The sequence below is a fragment of the Pristiophorus japonicus genome, chromosome 1 (genome assembly GCF_044704955.1).
Source record: "Pristiophorus japonicus isolate sPriJap1 chromosome 1, sPriJap1.hap1, whole genome shotgun sequence".
NCBI lineage: Eukaryota > Metazoa > Chordata > Chondrichthyes > Pristiophoridae > Pristiophorus > Pristiophorus japonicus.
In genome coordinates, this window is record NC_091977.1 from 485,842,277 (window position 1) to 485,860,406 (window position 18,130).

The 18,130-nt window shown below is 46.0% G+C and overlaps 1 pseudogene; it reads right to left on the minus strand.

The window, feature by feature from the left end:
* Positions 1-6,074: 6,074 nt before the first annotated feature.
* Positions 6,075-6,482, minus strand: LOC139260253 (small ribosomal subunit protein uS8-like; annotated as a pseudogene).
* Positions 6,483-18,130: the final 11,648 nt, after the last annotated feature.

The following is an 18,130-nucleotide window of genomic DNA, read 5'->3' on the forward strand; positions in this document are numbered from 1 at the left end:
TTCCAGTGAATGTAAGCCTAGTCGATCCAATCTTTCTTCATATGTCAGTCCTGCCATCCCGGGAATCAGTCTGGTGAACCTTCGCTGCACCTCCTCAATAGCAAAAATGTCCTTCCTCAGATTAGGAGACCAAAACTGTACACAATATTCAAGGTGTGGCCTCACCAAGGCTCTGTACAACTGCAGTAAGACCTCCCTGCTCCTATACTCAAATCCTCTCACTATGAAGGCCAACATGCCATTTGTTTTCTTCACCGCCTGCTGTACCTGCATGCCAACTTTCAATGACTGATGCACCATGACACCCAGGTCTTGTTGCACCTTCCCTTTTACTAATCTGTCACCATTCAGATAATATTCTGCCTTCCTGTTTTTGTCACCAAAGTGGATAACCTCACATTTATCTACATTATACTGCATCTGCCATGCATTTGCCCACTCACCTAACCTGTCCAAGTCACCCTGCAGCCTCTTAGCATCCTCCTCACAGCTCACACTGCCACCCAGCTTCGTGTCATCTGCAAACTTGAAGATATTACATTCAGTTCCTTCGACTAAATCATTAATGTATATTGTAAATAGCTGGGGTCCCAGCAGTGGACCTTGCGGTACCCCACTAGTCACTGCCTGCCATTCTGAAAAGGACCCATTTATTCCAACTCTTTGCTTCCTGTCTGCCAACCAGTCCTCTATCCATGTCAATACATTACCCCCAAGACCATGTGCTTTAATTTTGCACACTAATCTCTTGTGTGGGGCCTTGTCAAAAGCCTTTTGAAAGTCCAAATACACCACATCCACTGGTTCTCCCTTGTCCACTCTACTAGTTACATCCTCAAAAAATTCTAGAAGATTTGTCAAGCATGATTTCCCTTTCATAAATCCATGCTGACTTGGACCGATCCTGTCACTGCTTTCCAAATGCGCTGCTATTTCATCTTTAATAATTGATTCCAACATTTTCCCCACTATCGATGTCAGGCTAACCGGTCTATAATTCCCTGATTTCTCTCTCCATCAAGAGACTCAAGAGGCTCAAGAGAAAGCCTTTAATAAGGCCAGAAACCTGCTATGCTCTAACAAGTTATTTGTATTGTATGACCCATGTAAACGTTTAGTACTGGCTTGTGATGCGTTGTCGTACGGTGTCGGTTGTGTGTTACAACAAGTAGTGTGTCAGGCAAACTGCAACCGGTTGCATATGCATCCAGAAGTGTATCCAAGGCTGAAAGAGCATACAGTATGGTTGAGAAAGAAGCGTTAGAGTGTTTATACGGGGTTAAGAAAATGCACCAATACCTATTTGGTCTCCGGTTCGAGTTCGAAACCGACCACAAACCGTTTACCTTACTGCTCTCAGAAAGCAAAGGTATCAACACCAATGCTTCATTCCACATCCAGAGATGGGCACTAACATTGTCTGCGTATGACTATGTAATCCACCACAGACCAGACACTGAGAACTGCGCTGACGCCCTCAGTCGGCTACCATTGCCCACCACCGAGGTGGAAATGGCACAACCCGCAGACTTGCTTCTGGTAATGGATGCTTTTGAGAGCGAGGGGTCACCCGTCATTGTTTGCCAGATCATGACCTGGACTAGCCAAGACCCTGTGCTATCACTAGTAAAAAGCTGCATCCTTAATGGGAGCAGGACGATGGTTCCCGGGGAAATGCAAAATGAAATTAAGCCGTTCCACTGACGTAACATAGAAACATAGAAAATAGGTGTAGGAATAGGCCTTTCGGCCCTTCGAGCCTGCGCCACCATTCAATATGATCATGGCTGATCATGCAACTTCAGTACCCCATTCCTGCTTTCTCTCCATACCCCTTGATCCCTTTAGCTGTAAGGGTCACATTTAACTCTCTTTTGAATATATCTAATGAACTGGCCTCAACAACTTTCTGTGGTAGAGAATTCCACAGATTCACAATTCTCTGAGTGAGAAATTTCTCCTCATCTCGGTCCTAAATGGCTTACCCTTTATCCTTAGACTGTGACCCCTGGTTCTGGACTTCCCCAACATCGGGAACATTCTTCCTACATCTAACCTGTTCAATCCCGTCAGAATTTTATATGTTTCTATGAGATCCCCTCTCATTCTTGGATGAATTGTCCATCCAATTGGATTGTCTCCTGTGCAGGAATTGCGTGGTTTTGCCCAAAAAAGGCAGGGAACCATATATACGCGACCTACACATACCCACTCAGGCATAGTCATGATGAAGGCTATTGCCAGGTCGCACATTTGGTGGCCCGGCATTGACTCCTAATTGGAGTCATGCATATACCAATGCAACACTTGCTCACAGTTGAGCAACGCACCCAGGGAGGCCCCACTGAGCCTGTGGTCATGGCCCTCCAAACCGTGGTCCAGGTAGATTTTGCTGGCCCTTTTCTAAGAAAGATGTTTCTAGTAGCAGTGGACGCTTACTCTAAATGGATTGAATGTATAATAATGTCATCATGTACGTCGACTGCCATCATTGAAAGCCTCAGGGCCATGTTTGCCACCCATGGCTTGCCCGACGTTCTTGTTTGTGACAATGAACCGTGTTTCACCAGCTTGGAATTCAACGAGTTCATGACCCGCAATGGCATTAAGCATGTCAGGTCTGCCCCATTTAAGCCCGCATCCAATGGTCAAGTGGAACGGGCAGTCCAAACCATCAAGCAGAGCTTGAAACGTGTAACGGACGGCTCCTTGCAGACCCGGTTATCTCGGGTTCTGCTCAGCTACCGGATGCACCCCCACTTGCTCAGTGGGGTACCCCCTGCAGAATTGATAATGAAGAGAGCACTTAAAACCAGGCTGTCCTTAGTCCACCTGGATCTCAATGATCACGTAGAAACCCGGCAGCACCGGCATAACATGTACCATGATCGCACGGCGGTATCGCATGACATTGAGGTCAATGATCCGGTGTTTATTCTAAATTACGGTCACGGTCCCAAATGGTTTGCTGGCACTGTTTTAGCCAAGGAGGGGAATAGAGTGTTTGTTGTTAAACTGTTGAATGGGCAAACGTGCAGAAAGCACTTGGATCAGAACAAACTGCGATTCACTGATAACCAAGAACAGTTTGAAAAAGATTTTAGCATCTATGATCCACCAACATACATCCAACCAGCAATCGACCTCGCTGTCAACCACGAGGATGAACCCACCCTGCCTGAAAGTCCGATCAGACCAGCCACATCGCAGTGCAGCAATGATCCAACCAACTCACCCATGCCAGAACTTCAACTCAGGCGATCAACCCGGGAACGCAGAGCCCCGGATCGCCTCAACCTGCAAATAACTTGTACATAAGACTTTGAGGGGAGAGTGATGTTATATATGCAAACCTCATCAATGTGTAAGATTTGCCACCAGAGGGCACACCTTTGGGAGACCTAAGGGTCATCTGTGCACCTTGGGCAAGCAGGTATAAAAGGCAATCCACCATGCTGCTTCCTCACTTTGGAGTTACGTTAAAGAGACCAAGGTCACAATGGTTTGAGCTTACAACAGTCTTGTGGAGTTATTCTGAATGTAATAGGTGGCCCCTATTACAGTGAGGGTTCTGGGTGGCCCCTATTACAGTGAAGGTTCTGGGTGGGTCCTATTGCAGTGAGGGTTCTGGTGGGCCCTATTACAGTGAGGGTTCTGGGTGGGCCCTATTACAGTGAAGGTTGTGGGTGGGCCCTATTACAGTGAGGGTTCTGGGTAGGCCCTATTACAGTGAGGGTTCTGGGTGAGTCCTATTGCAGTGAGGGTTCTGGGTGGGCCCTATTACAGTGAAGTTTGTGGGTCAGCCCTATTACAGTGAGGGTTCTGGGTGGGCCCTATTACAGTGAAGGCTTTGGGTGGGTCCTATTACAGTAAAGGCTCTGGAGGTTTGGTTTCAAGTCTTCGTTTGTTTGGCTGATCCAGGACAGCATTTGAGTTGCTACAATTGGCCTCAGCACATCTATGCTAGGCAAGGAGGGGTGAGATCAGGGTAATAGGAGGAAATCAGCCAGGTTCCTACTCTATGATTGCTAGCCAGTGTCCCCTGCTTGAAAGTTCACATGAAGTCAGTTAATAATGGGGGTTTGCTTGACAGGGATGCCCTCCTTGGTGAAATACTTGCTGTCTAGTGAAGAACAGTCAGTCGGGCGATGTACTTTCATGAAAAATGTCATCTGGCAGGGACTGGCAGAGTACCTCAAAGAACGAGCCAGTATAATGCAGCTGACAGGTGCTCGCAAGCTACTGACAGGCTTTTAACCTTCGGCTGCCTTGCAACAAACTCCCTGCAGTCATTCAACAATGCAGTAAAATGGATCTGACACGGAGGACCAGCTATACAGCAGCATCAGAACCCAACGTAATGGGCAGGCAGCTGGATCTAGCCCTGTACCTTTCTCTACCAGTCACATTACACAGGCTGGGAAAGAGCATGTAAGTCTCGTGCATGAACTGCAGATAAAGCAAGCATTCAGATGTTCTCACGCGACTTATGTGGTGTATTTGTTATCCAAACAGAAGAAATATTGCATTTAAACAAATATGGTATCTATGGGTATGGTAGTCTGGTGGCTATGCTACTGGACCAGTAATCCAGGGCGTGTACTAATAGTCCAGAAAATGTGTGGTCAAATCCCACCATAGTAGTTTGAGAACATAAGAACATAAGAAATTTGAGCAGAAGTAGGCTATTCGGCCCCTCGAGCCTGCTCCGTCATTCATTAAGATCATGGCTGATCTTCTACCCCAACTCCACTTTCCTTAACTATCCCTAGGGGAAACATCCTTCCTGCATCTACCCTGTCAAGCCCTGAAAGAATTTTGTGCGTTTCAATGAAATCACCTCTCATTCTTCTAAACTGTAGACAAGATAGGCCTAGTCTACTCAATCTCTCCTCATAGAACAATCTCCCCATCCCAGGAATCCCAGGGTGAACCTTCGTTGCACGCCCTCCATGGCAAGTATATCCTTCCTTAGGTAAGGAGACCAAAACTGCACACAATACTCCAGGTGTGATATCACCAAGGCCCTATATAATTGCAGTAAGACATCTTGGGGGCTAAATTGCCCTGCACTCCAGGGCGCACAATTTGAATTAAGTGAAGATGTAGCGCCTGGCGAGATGGGCTGCTACATCTTGCTGAATTGGGCACTTAGAAAGCGAAAAAGTTGCCTTTGCGGGGCGCTGCCGGGGCATTAGCGAGGAGCGACACTCAGCATGCTGACGCATCAGGGCCGCGCAGACTCTGCAGCCGCTTTCGTGATGCCCACTGGCCAGCGGCCCGGCACCCAAGAGCCCCGCGAAGCTGTCATTGGCATCGGCCCACGCCAAATTTGTGTCTTGTGGAGCAATTTCTGCCGTGGGGCGCAATGGGGTCGGCATGGGGCGATAAGGGGTCGGCGCACACGGCAATGACATCATCGCCGTGTGCGCCCCATCCCTGGCAAAAAGTACGGGGCGTGGCCATAAAAATTGTTTTCGCCCACAGAATCCCGGGGGCAATTCCGGAGTGGGGGGGCGGGGGGGGGAGGGGGTGCTCTGCCCGCTGCTCCCAGGCGATAAATAATTTGCACCCCGTTAGCACCTCCCGGAGACGCTAATGGGCTTTTCCCAAAGCGACAATTTCCCCGCCCCCTTTGCACTAATAATCAAATCCTCTTGTAATAAAGGCCAACCTACCATTTGCTTTCTTAACTGCTTGCTGTACCTGCATGTTAACTTTCAGTGATTCGTGTACAAGGACACCCAGGTCTCTCTGAACACCAACATGTCCCAATCTCTCACCGTTTAAAAAATACTCTTCTATTTTTCCTACCAAAGTCGATAACTTCACATTTCTCCAAATTATATTCTATTTGCCATGTTCTTGCCCACTCACTTAGCCTGTCGATATGCCCTTGAAGCCTCTTTGCATCCGCCTCATTGAGAATTTGAATTCAGTTAAAATAATTTGCAAATAGAAAGCTTGTATCCAAAAAAGTGACCATGAAGCTATCAGATTGTTAACTGTTCACTAATGTATTTTAGGGAAGGAAACCTGCTGCCTTTAGTTTGAATGCTTTATTATAGGCTGGTTTCACATTTTAGAAAAAGAATCCTAGGATTTTCCCTCCTGTATGTTTTCGCTTGGCCTCCTCATGGTCCATGATGCCAGCTGAAGTCATTAGAACGAGGTACCCAAGCTGACGGGAAGACAGGAGACCATTTTGCCACCTTTCGAGTTCCTTTACTTAAACATCAAATTTGGGGCTAATGACACTGCACTTGTTCAATCTGCCTGTGAGATTAACAACAATTTTCCCACCCCTATGGTCATCAATAATTTCAAACTCTCTAATGTAGTCATGCTTCAACATTACAGTCAGGAATCTCACAATCGCTTTGGAGCATGGCCGGATGAGAACTTGCCGTTTTCCGCAGTTCTCGGCATTGTTGATGCTTGTAAGGGCATCGGCAAGAACGTTCATGCGCACCATAATGCTTCAACATCACACAAATCCCTAGTCGAAAGTCCTATCAGATGAATCTTCACAGCACATACTTCAACATAAATGGAATCAAATAATGCGACTCCTGAAGATGGCACTGATATCAAATGGATTGCAGCGAGCTGGCCGTCCGGCCATCTTACCAGTTGGCCCATATGTGGCTCCCACAACACCATGGTTGACTCATAACATGTCTGAAATGGCCTAGCAAGCCATTCAGTTGTATTAAACTGCTACCAGAGATAGAACCTGCAAAGCAATGGGGAGGGTCTTTAAAAATTTGGATTTGAATTTGGTGGGGAAAAGGAACCGGTGGTGATGGACGAGCAGGGCTTTATTTTAATTTGATCTCAGGATGTGATCAAAGGTTTAATTTATTCTCTATCCCTGGTTAAAGGCAAGTTGTTGTTTACATTGGCACTTAGCTAGGGATGGAGAATAAATACAACTCTTTGTTCCAATCCTAAGGTCAAATTATAATAATTAAAATAAATTTGTTTGCATGGTTTCCACGAGCCACGACAGACTTGTCTTACTGAACAGTCTAGTGTGGATATTATAGATCACATGGTGGGAGGTAAGTGCGTTCCGATGTCCTGGCCAACATTATACCTCAACGAACAGCACCAAAAAGAACAGATTAATTGGTCATTCATCTCATTGCTCTTTGTGAGATCTTGTGTTCTGCCGCATTTGCCGACATTGCAGTCATTGCACTTCCAAACAAATTCATTGTGTGAAGCATCTTGTCATGTTTTAAGTTAGTCAGGCACTATACAAATGCAAATACGTATTTACTGATGTAGTGAGAAATAGCACAATTTTGGATCCAGACACAATACTACAGATACTTTTGCTTTGAAATCCGATAAATGTTATCTTACATGACTAGTTGCGTGCTACCTCTCCCTCACCGTCATTTTATCTCTGGGATCTGAGTTTGAAACTACTTCAGACTAATGGCATTAAGGTCTCCTTGTCTTCAGGCAGTATTGGTCCTATATCAAGACGTTTTAGTGGCCTTAACTCAGTAAGTGGGTGTCCAGAGGAGAGCCCCAAATGTTGTGCGCAGGCACATTAGTAGGAAGAACAGAGGGATCTTTACACTACAACTGACCTGTGCTATACCTCATATTGGGTAACCTGAAACACTGTTCCATTTCTCAAACAGCAAAAACCTTTGAGTACAAAAAAAGACTTTTAAAACACACACACTTTGCCAGGGACAGTACCCCAGCTGAAAAGAGTCCAGAAGTGGTACAATCTTCCCAGTTAGTGTAAACACAGTCAAATGTCAGCTGGGGAGGAGCATTTGAACTTGCGACCCCTCAGATTGAAGTGTTACTTGGGCTACTGGCGATGAGCTTTCAGGACGGGAGTTGAAGTTTCACATGAATGCAGCACAGCGAGTGTGTGTGTGTGAGGGGGAGATAAGACCAACACAGGAAACAGCGGCCCTCTCTCGTTCAGACAGTACAGCTCTGACTTTTAACCCTTTAAACGTATCTGTCGCATTTCTGCAGCAAAATAATTTTTTCTTAATTTACACATTGGTCTTCTGACAATTTCCTGCTCATTCTTACCTGGGACCTCGGTGGGAAATTGATGGGGTGTGGTCTGTTTTACACGCAGCCCGCTTTTACTTTCTATTGGAGTCAATGGAATTGAAAATGGACAAGGTGTAAAACGTGAAATTGATCGGACTTAGTTTATCGCTGGGCAGGTTATGTTAAAATGAGCCCCCTCAAAACAGTACTTTCTTGCCTTAATACAAAAGCAAAATACTGCGAATGCTGGAATTTGAAATAAAAACAGAAAATGCTGGAAATACTCAGCAGGTCAGGCAGCATCTGTGGAGAGAAACAGAGTTAACGTTTCACGTCGATGACCCTTCGTCAAAACTGGAAAAAGTTAAGAGATGTAACAGGTAACCCAATGAAGATCAACGCAAGCTCGAGGAATAGCACCTCATCTTTCATTTAGCTTCTTTATGGCCCTCTGGACTCAACATTGAGATCAACAATTTCACACCAAACCTCAGCCCCAATTTTTTTCTTTTTTGTTTTTCTCTTTCCCACAGCAGCTGTTGATGATTCTGCGATTTACACTCTATCTCGACTCATCTTTTGTTTCTTAACTTGCTCCATTACCATCTCCATTTGCCTTGCACCATCATCCCTCTTGTCTTTTAATCTCGTCTGCCTTCCATCCTATCACAGACTTTCCCTTTTGTTATTGTTCTTTCCTCCCCTACCCCTTTCCCTGCCCCTACACTTGCTTAAAAACCTGCTAACATCTCTAACTTTTTCCAGTTCTGATGAAGGGTCATCGACCTGAAACATAAAATCTGTTTCTCGCTCCATAGATGCTGCCTGACCTGCTGAGTGTTTCCAGCATTTTCTGTTTTTACTTCTGTACCTATCTCTGTCTCACCTTCCTTCTGCAGCCACCAATCTGTGGACTTTTAACACCTAAAGCTTCAATCAGTGGCTCAAGTGTCAGTTCGCAACTCAGTTGGTAGTACCCTCGTCTCTGAATCAGAAGGTTGTGGGTTCAAATCCCGCTGTGAGACTCGAGTGTAAAAAGCTAGGCTGACACTCCAGTGCAGTACCAAAGGAGTGCTGCACTATCAGAGCTGCTGTCTTTCAGATAAGATGTTAAACTGGGGCACCACCTGCTCTCTCAGGCGGGACATAAAACATCCCATGGCACTATTTTGAAGAAGAGCAGGGGAGTTATCCCAGGTATCCTGGCCAATATTTATCCCTCAACCAACATCACTAAAGCAGATTCTCTGGTCATTATCATATTGCTGTTTGTGGGAGCTTGCTGTGCGAAAATTGGCTGTTGTGTTTCCTACATTACAACAGTGACTACACATCAAAAGTTACATCAAAAAGTAAATCCCTTTGGGACATCTGGTGGTCGTGAAAGGCATTATATAAATGCAAGTCTTTCTAAAGCTTGGTATCATCTATCCACCGCTCACTGACGCACCTTTCCACCTCCCCTACATTTTCTTCCTTTAGTCTTCATTCAGTTTTGATAATTTAAATAATAGAATGGCATGATTTTTACGACTATTTATAGAGACCACAGAAAATCAATTGATAAATGCATTGCCCACTGTTGAAACTGAGCCATACAAGAAAGTAAGGCCCAGCCTTGATCCCCGGTCAATGCTGCTTTAGCTTCATCTCAGGTGGAGCGAAAGTAAGGGCATATAGCAATTGGCCTCAGCTGCCGTGAGCTGAGAGGGAACCCCGCCCCCCCCCAAATCAAGTCCAGCAACCCAGCTAGAAAATGCCCATGAAACGACGGTGGGAGCATAAAGGACAGGGTTCATCTGCGATGCCCTCGGCAGTTGAACAGCTTCCGAACACTCAGGGGTGAACCTTCAACTGCGCCATCCACCCGAAGCCAGTTCAGGGTCTAATTTGAACCTAGCCGGTGAGCAGCGGGAGACAAACGGATGCTCTGGTGCAGCTTGTCGGTGGTGGTAGAGCGGGAAATCGGTAAACTCAGCTCGTGCCTGGGGCGGGTGGGGTGGGGGTGGAGGCGGCAGTGATAGTCGATACCAGAGGGGGGCCGAGTACAGTTCAGCAGCAAGTCATGAAGGAAAGAAAGAACTTGCATTTATATAGCACCTTTCACAACCCCAGTACGTCTCAGAGTGCTTTACAGCCAATTAATTACTTTTGAAGTGTTGTAGATAATGTTGCAGCCAATTTGCAAATTGCAAAATCCCACAAACAGCATTCAGCATTGAGATAAATGACCAATTAGACTGTTCCAGTGATGTTGGTTGAGGAATTAAATGTTGGCCAGGATACTGGTAGAACTCCCCTTGTCCTTCTTCAAATAGTGCCGAGGATCTTTGAGGTCCACCTGACCTCAGCCCAACCCCATTGCCGACCGAAGATGCGGTTTCACATTGCTGGCCCATGCTACAGTTGGGTCGAACACTCGATATTGGGAGTCGATCATTGCGCTGTTGGTTCTCTCGAACATGCTCCACAATGTGAGTACCAGAGAAGCAGCAGTCAAGAAAAACAGAAACACAGCCACATGATGAGCTAGAGAATGATAGAAATGGTAATGAATGCAATAATGTCTTTCTGATTGTGATCAGGATGTGGGGTACGCTATCCTGAGTTGCCCAGAGAAGGTATTGATTGCTTGAACAACTAAATGGCTTGGGCCATTTAACTGATATAAAAGATCCCATGATGCTATTGGAGAATGCCGATAGCCAGAAAATACAATTATAAACTGTTATGTTCAAACATCTGGGTATGCGTACATTCCACAGTTTGTTTGTTAGGGCTGATACTGTGGACTCTGCTCCAAAGAGATCTGATTCCCGAAGACTGGGAGTTAAATATAAACAGGTCAGATTTCCCAACACTAGGAGTTAAATATTACTTATAGAAGCACTGGAGAAAGTGCAATTTTATTTTACAAGAATGGGATCAGATGTGAGAGCTATCGGGAAAGATTGAACAGGTTGGGGCTTTTTTCTTTAGAAAAGAGAAGACTTAGAGGTGACCTAATAGAGGTCTTTAAAATTATGAATGAGTTGGACAGGGACGATGTGGAGAGAATGTTTCCACTTGTGAAAAAGTCCAAAGCGAGAGGCTATAAATACACAATAATTACTAATAAATCCAATAGGGAAATAAGAAGAAAATATCTTTACCAAAGGGAATTTGGAACTCGCTACCACAGAAAGTGGTTGAGGCAAATAGCTTAGATACTTTCAACAAGAAACTTGATGAGTACATGAGAGAAAAGGGAATAGAAAGATATGCCGAAAGGCTGAGCTGAGGCTGATGGAATGGGAGGAGACTCGTGTGAAGTGTAAACACCAGCACAGACTAGTTGATCTGAGTGGCCTGTTTCTGTGCTGAATGTAAGTGGGATTCAACAATACTTGGTACAAGTTCTTCACTATAAATACTGAATTAGATTGCTTTGATTATAAATAGAGAGTTTTGGACTAGTCATGTTTCTTAATGGACTGTCCAAAAATGTCTAAATTGTGTGTTTAAAGAGACGTACCTTTTAACTACTGATAGTGGGACCTCCATTATCCACTGTTACACTCATAATAAATGATCAGACTGAGTGCTGTGTGTAATGAGCATGTGTGACCTTAGCTCCTTTATTAAGGTTCCAGAGTGCAGGTACCTCGTGGGTGGCCGGCTTATATACTGTGCTCCCAAGGGATGCTGGGATCCCTTGGGACTCCAACAGGTAGGCCCTCTGGTGGACAGGTGTGATGCAGGGGATACATAACATCACTCCCCCGTGAAGTCAACAGTACACTTATTTACAAGGTGAGATGATCTGGGGCTTTGCGCTCCCTTGTCGATCATCTCGGTACAAATGCTGGTGTGGGTGGGTTGATCAGTTCTTCATTGGGCTGTTGGGCAGCCAGCCTTGCCGGGCTGCTGGGGATGGTGAGTTCGGTTTCGTGGTCAACCATGATGTCAGTTGCCACTTGTGTGGGTATTGGAAGGTCAAAGTTGGTGGTGTCCTCTTCAGGTTGTTCGTAGCTGTTGGTGAACCGCAATTTGATTTGGTCCAAGTGTTTTCTGTGCATTTGTCCATTGGTCAGTTTGACCTGAAATACACTACTCCCCTCTTTGGCTATGACCGTGCCAGTGAGCCATTTGGGACCATGTCCATAATTGAGCACAAACGCAGGATCATTGATCTCAATATCGCGTGACAAATTTGCGTGGTCATGATGCACACTTTGTTGAAGCCTATTGTCCTCCACGTGATCATGTAGACCAGGGTAGACAAGAGAGAGCCTTGTTTTAAGCGCCCTTTTCATGAGCAGCTCAGCTGGGGGAATCCCGGTGAATGAGTGGGGTCTGGTGTGGTAGCTGAGCAGTACTCGGGCAACCGGGTCTGGAGGGAGCCTTCCAACATGCATTTCAAGCTTTGCTTGATGGTCTGAACTGCCCGTTCTGCCTGGCCGTTGGATGCGGGCTTGATCGGGGCAGATGTGACATGTTTGATCCTGTTGCAGGTCATGAATTCTTTGAATTCAGCACTGGTGAAGTGCGGCCCATTGTCGCTGACTAGGACATCAGGCAAGCTGTGCATGGCAAACATGGCTCGTAGGCTTTCAATGTTGGCCGTGGATGTGCATACAGACATTATTGCACATTCAATCCATTTTGAATAAACGTCCATGACAACCAAAAACATTTTGGCTAGGAATGGGCCCGCATAGTCTACATGGATCCTCGACCACGGTTTGTATGGCCATGACCACAAACTTAGCGGTGCATTGCTCAACTGAGAACATGTGTTGCACTGGCGCACACATAACTCTAAATCTGAGTCGATGCCAGGCCACCACACGTTGGATCTGGCTATGGCTTTCATCATTACGTTGCTTGGGTGGGTGTTGTGCAGTTCGCAAATAAATCTGCCTCCGTCTTTCTTGGGTAAGACTACATGATTGCCCAACAATAGACAGTCCGCCTGCAGGGACCGCTCATCTTTGCGTCTGTGGAATGGCTTAATCGCTTCCTGCATCTCCACTGGGACACTGGGCCAGCTCCCATGGAGGACACAGTTTTTTTTACCAAGGACAGTAAAGGATCCTGGCTGGTCCAGGTTCTGATCTGGTGGGTCGTTACGGGGGATTTCTCGTTCTCAAATGCCTCCATGACCATGAGCAAGTCCGCTGGCTGTGCCATTTCCACCCCGGTGGTGGGCAATGGTAACCGACTGAGAGCAGTTCTCTGTGCCCAGTCTGTGGCGGATTACATAGTTGTATGCCGACAGCATGAGCGTCCATCTTTGGATGCAGGCAGAGGCATTGGTATTAAGCACTTTGCTGTCCAAGAATAGCATTATGAGTGGTCAGTTTCAAGCTCGAACTTGAGGCAAAATAAGTACTGGTGCTTTTTTTTTTACCCTGTAAACGCAAGCCAGAGCCTCTTTTTCAATTATGCTGTAGGCCCTTTCGGCCTTGGACAAACTCCTGGATGCATTCGCAACTGGTTGCAAAATTCCCGATTCATTAGCCTGTTGTAACACACACCCGACCCCGTATGACGTTGCATCGCAAGCTAACACCAATCGTTTACATGGGTTATACAGGACAAGCAGTTTGTTCGAACACAATAAGTTTCTGGCTTTCTTAAAGGCAGCCTCTTGTGAATTCCCCCATAACCAGTCATCTCCCTTGCGCAGTAGCGCATGTAGGGGTTCTAGCAGGGTGCTTAACCCAGGTAGGAAATTACCAAAATAGTTAAGGAGTCCCAGGAACGACTGCAGCTCTGTCACATTCTGTGGTCGCAGCACGTTTTTGATGGTCTCCGTCTTGGTGTCGGTGGGTCTGATGCCGTCTGCTGCGATTCTCCCTCCTAAGAATTCGATGCCCTGTGGCAGGAAAACACACTTCGAGCGTTTCAACCTGCGCCCCATGCGATCCAACCGACTAAGAACCTCCTCCAGATTCTTCAAGTGCTCCAAGGTGTCCCAACCTGTAACCAATATGCCGTCCTGGAAGACCATTGTGCAAGGAACCAACTTTAGCAGGCTCTCCATGTTCCGCTGGAAGGTCGCTGCGGCTGACCGAATCCCGAACGGGCACCGGTTGTAGATAAACAGACCTTTGTGCGTGTTGATGAAGGTGAGGCCTTTCGAAGACTTCTCCAGCTCCTGCGTCCGAGGTCAGGTCCAGCTTGGTGAACGTCTTCCCTCCAGCCAGGGTCGTGAATAGGTCGTCTGCCTTGGATAGTGGGTACTTGTCCTGCAGCGAAAAACGGTTAATCGCTACTTTATAGTCCCCACAAATTCTAACCATACCATCCGCCTTGAGTACCGGAACAATCGGACTGGCCCAGTCGTTGAATTCCACCGGCGCGATGATGTCTTCACGTTGCAGCCTGTCCAGCTTGATTTCCACTTTTTCACGCATCATGTACTGTACCGCCCGAGCCTTGTGGTGGATGGGTTGCATGGGAACCAAATGGATCTGCACTTTCACCCCCGAAAAGCTTCCAATGCCTGGCTCGAATAACGAAGGGAACTTGCTGAGCACCTGGGTACATGCGGTGTCGTCGACGGACGAAAGCGCTCGGATGTCGTCCCAGTTCCAGCGGATTTTCCCCAGGCAGCTTCTGCCAAACAACGTGGGGCCATCCCCTGGCACAATCCACAGCGGGAGTTTGTGTACTGCTCCATCATAGGAGACTTTGACTTCAGCACTGTCAACTACAGGGATTAGTTCTCTGGTGTAAGTCCTTAGTTTGGTGTGAATGGGGCTGAGCTTGGGCCTGTGTGGCATCTTCCCCCACAGATTGTCGAAGGCCGTTTTACTCATTATGGACTGAATTGCTCCCATATGCAACTCCATAGACACTGGAATATCGTTCAGTTCAACTCTCAACATTATTGGTGGGCATTTCGTCATGAATGTGTGTACCCCGTACACTTCTGCCTCCTCAGTACGAGTTTCCAATTCCAAATGATCCACTGTGGATTGATCTTCCTCTGCAACGTGGTGGTTTGCAGGGTTTGCAGCTCGCCTGCACATTTGTTGGAGGTGTCCCATTGTTCTGCAGCCATTGCACGCACAGTGCTTAAAGTGGCATTGATGGGGCCGATAATCACCCCCGCAGCGCCAACAGGGTGTTAACTGCCTCGCATTAACAGTTGATGACGGACTCTGGGTCAATTTCAGTCGGGCCACAGCAGCAGACATGTACGTTCTGCCCTGTACATTTCTGCTCAAAACTGATGTTACTTTATGCACAGTACTGGCTGAAACTTCTTTGTTCTGCGAAATCTGCTTGGTGTTGTCGGTGGTGGACATAAATGCCTGGGCTATCGTTATGGCTTTACTCAGATTCGGAGTTTCTACAGTCAACAGTTTGCGAAGGATTGTCTCATGTCCGATGCCCAGTACAAAAAAGTCTCCGAGCATTTGTTCTAGGAATCTCTCAAACTCACAATGTCCTGCAAGATGCCTTAGTTCGGTGAGGTAGCTCGCCACTTCCTGGCCCTCCGATCGTTGACATGTATCGAACCGATATCTCGCCATCAAAACACTTTCCTTAGGATGTAGGTGATCCCGGACCAGCGTACACAGTTCTTCATAGGATTTCTCTATTGCTTTTGCCAGGGCCAAGAGATTCTTCAAGAGGCCATCGGTTGTTGCCCCAGAGGCAGTTAGGAGGATCGTCCTTTGTTTGTTCACGTTCTCGTCCTCTTCCAACTCGATGGCCACGAAGTATTGGTCGAGTCTCTCCACGAAGGTCTCCCAATCATGCCCCTCTGGGAACTTCTCCAGGATGCCGACTGTTCTTTGCATTTTCGCGCGGTTGTTCATTGCCTCGTCGCCAATTGTTACACTGATAATAAATGGTCAGACTGAGTGCTGTGTGTAATGAGCAAGTGTGACCTTAGCTCCTTTATTAAGGTTCCAGGGTGTAGGTACCTCGTGGGTGGCTTGCTTTTATACTGTGCTCCCAAAGGATGCTGGGATCTTTTGGGACTCCAACAGGTAGGCCCTCTGGTGGACAGATGTGATGCAGGTTACAAGGGGTTAAATGCATAACATCCACCATGATGGATGGAGCCCCATGTTGGATCATTGAAAATAAGCAGATCAATGCTGATAATACATCTATGTCGAGCACCAACCCTGACTGGAAAAGGTAGCCCAGCAATTAAAAGGAGAGCAGCAAAAGACACATTTAAACTGGTCACCATGCAGACTTGGGAAATCCCTTATCATCATTTAGCACAAGCAAACTTTTCAATTTTTATCTCAACAGTCTGCTCCTCAGCTCCTTTTTAAAGTTCCACTCCCTGGCTGAGCTAGAAGGACATCCATGTCCCTCATCTTACCCGTGCTGTTCTCTGCAATATCCACCATGCAGCAGCTCCAAAGCTTTGGGAAGTAGAGAGAAAATAATATTGTAGCAGAAGATAACAGAAGGAAGAGGAGAAAAAGGAAACAATATAAAGTACAAATTGCAAGGATGATACCAGAACTGAAAAGACTGAACAGGCTGGGGTTCTTTTCTCTAGAAAAGATGACCTGATAGAGGTCTTTAAAATTATGAAGGGGTTCGACGTAGAAAAGAATTTTCCACTTGAGTCCAAAACTAACGGCCATAAATGTAAGATAATCATTAATCAATCCAATAGGGAATTCAGGAGAAACATCTTTACTCAGAGTAATTAAGACTGCGAGTGCATTCCAAAGCTTTGAGACTGACTGGTATTCAACATTTCCGATAACTGGTTGTTTTTCAGTAGCTTACGGTAAAGCACATCTAGTAACTTCACCAGAAAGCCTACAAACTACACAGCACTACACCCAAATTAGGAAACTGGACACAGTTAATAATAAAGAATCCACTTGAACTATTGACCCTGAAAACAAACACAAGCAACTCAGATATTGCTCTCAACTCTTTCATTGCTGAACAATTTTTTCTGTTTCAAAAAAAATGTTCTTATCTATCGATAAGACTGGCAGATCTTCCATGGGCGCGCTGCTCATTGTGAGCAGGAGAACACACTGTTTTACAACAATAAAGATATGATCATCAAAGTGTGACAGAGAAAGCGTAATATTTACAGAACATACGCACTACGCACAAAACTTTTAATATATTTATAGTTTCTAAAATGGTCCAGAAAGTGTGCACTTCCTGTCTGTCACACTTCTCTTTTCCTGTCTGTCACACTTCAAGTGTCACACTCAAATTGCTGTTTTACACTTCAAAAGAAAAGTATAAACAAACAAAGGCACTTTGGAATCTACGCAGGATATCTTAGGAACTTAAAGTACTGGAGCTACAATGTCTGCCTCTTAATTTCCACAACCACTTGCAATTGTATAGCACCTTTATCATAGTGAAAGGTCCCAAGGTGCTTCACAGGAGCATTATCAAACAACATTTGACATCAAGCCACATAAGGAAATATTAGAACATATAACCAAAAGCTTGGTCAAAGAGATAGGCTTTAAGGAGAATCTTAAAGGAGGAGAGGTAGCGAGGCAGAGAAGTTTAGGGAGGGAATTCTAGAGCGTAGGGTGTAGGCAGCCGAAGGCACGGCTGCCAAAGGTGGAGTGATTAAAATCAGGAATGTGCAAGAGGCTAGAATTGGAGGAGCTCAGGCACCTTGGAAGGTTGTCGGGCTAGTGGAGGTTAAAAAAGACTAAGAAAAAAAGAAAGTCGTCCAGCTGGGTGGGACTGCACTCGCCTGGTTCCATTCTTATCTATCTAATTGTAGCCAGAGAATCACCTACATAAGAACATAAGAAATAGGAGCAAGAGTAGGCCATTGGCCCCTCGAGCCTGCTCCGCCATTCAATAAGATCATGGCTGATCTGATCATGGACTCAGCTCCACTTCCCTGCACCGCTCCCCATAACCTTTTATTACCTTATCATTCAAAAATCTGTCTATCTCCACCTTAAAAATATTAAACGACCCAGCCTGCACAGCTTTCTTGGGCAGAGAATTCCATAGATTTACAACTCTCTGAGAGAGCAATTTTTCCTCATCTCAGTTTTAAATGGGCAGCCCCTTATTCTGAAACTATGCCCCCTAGTTTTAGTTTCCCCCATCAGTGGAAATATCCTCTCTGCATCCA